The following is a 1,472-nucleotide window of genomic DNA, read 5'->3' on the forward strand; positions in this document are numbered from 1 at the left end:
CTTTGAAATCAAGTCGGGCACTATTCAGATGGTGCAGAATTTTGTTTCTTTTGGAGGAGCTGCAACTGAAGACCCCAACATGCACATAAGGAATTTTGTCGAGATCTGCAGCACTTTTAAGTATAATGGCGTGACTGATGAGGCTATCAAGCTGAGGCTTTTCACATTCTCACTGAGGGACAAAGCTAAAAACTGGTTACATTCTGAACCAGCTGGGTCCATCACTACTTGGCAAGATCTTGCGCAAAAGTTTCTGGTGAAGTTTTATCCGATGGCAAAGACTGCTGCTATGAGGAGTACTCTTACTCAGTTTGCGCAGCAACCTTCAGAATCTATGTGCGAAGCTTGGGAACGCTACAAGGAAATGTTGAGGAAGTGTCCACATCATGGAATGCCCGATTGGATGGTGATCACTGGTTTCTTATGGGCTAAAAGCTATACTGAGGCTTATAATCTCATCGAGACTATGGCTGCAAATGAGCATCAAAACCTGAAAGAAAATTTGTCCTAAGTCCAATCATGTATGAGGATTTAGGAATAACTTTTCAATAATCTGTTTTGATTTCATTGATATTAATAAAAGACTTGTTTTGTTTTTATTACGGGCTTTATCTATTTAAGTGTTTAAATAAGATATACCATAGTTTAGAGTAAAGCTTTTTATGGATTATGATGAGATCATAATAGTGAGACCTAAAAAGATGATAACTCTAAATTTAAATAGTTCCTGGTCATAGGATTACTAACTGGTAATTAATAATCCGCAAAGATCGGTACATACTATGCTTGCTTCATTATGAAGGATGTCTGTTCTCATAGACATTTGTGTGGTGACACTATAGCTAGTATGTAGGTGCTTATTATAGAATAAGTTCACTGAACATGACTCGCATAGCTGAACAACTGATGGAGTTCACTCACGTGTCAGCTGTTCACATAGTGATAGTTGTACAAGTATCCTTAGACTTGAGGTCATCATAGTCATCTTGTGTACACTGAACTATGCTTTGGTTTAGTTCTTAGTCTCCAGGGACAATTATTAGGGCTCTACTGGGTATAGGAATTTGTACACGAAGATAGTGTATGATCAATATAGGATCTACCCCTTCCAGTGAAGGAAGCGAATGTTCAAGGCTGATCTACTTATGCTAGTTCAGGAATCTCTGGCCAGAGTGAATGAAATTAGAAAGGAGTTTCTAATTTGTATAGAACTACGCATAGTAAATGGTAAGCAAGTGATTAAATTAGATAGGCTTGACACGAGATCCATGCCTTGTATTTAATCGGGACATTGTAGGGTAGAAGGAGTTTATTGTACGGTAACTATTCACTGAATAGGTTCTTGGTATTCTAAGCAGTGAATTCATATTATCCGGATAGTCGCGATATGCTGAGAAGTATCCCTCACGATGTAGAATAAATGTGATTAATTAATTAATCAAATTTAATAAATTAGAGAATTTATATAAATA

At 37.2% G+C, this 1,472-nt stretch overlaps 1 non-coding gene across 1 annotated transcript; it reads right to left on the bottom strand.

Moving 5' to 3' along the window:
• Positions 1–286: 286 nt before the first annotated feature.
• On the bottom strand, positions 287–393 carry LOC141699037 (small nucleolar RNA R71). The gene has a single exon (XR_012565528.1). It is a non-coding gene; the product is annotated as a small nucleolar RNA R71 (small nucleolar RNA).
• Positions 394–1,472: the final 1,079 nt, after the last annotated feature.

Source organism: Apium graveolens, chromosome 11, assembly GCF_009905375.1.
Source record: "Apium graveolens cultivar Ventura chromosome 11, ASM990537v1, whole genome shotgun sequence".
In the NCBI taxonomy this organism is placed as follows: Eukaryota; Viridiplantae; Streptophyta; class Magnoliopsida; order Apiales; family Apiaceae; genus Apium; species Apium graveolens.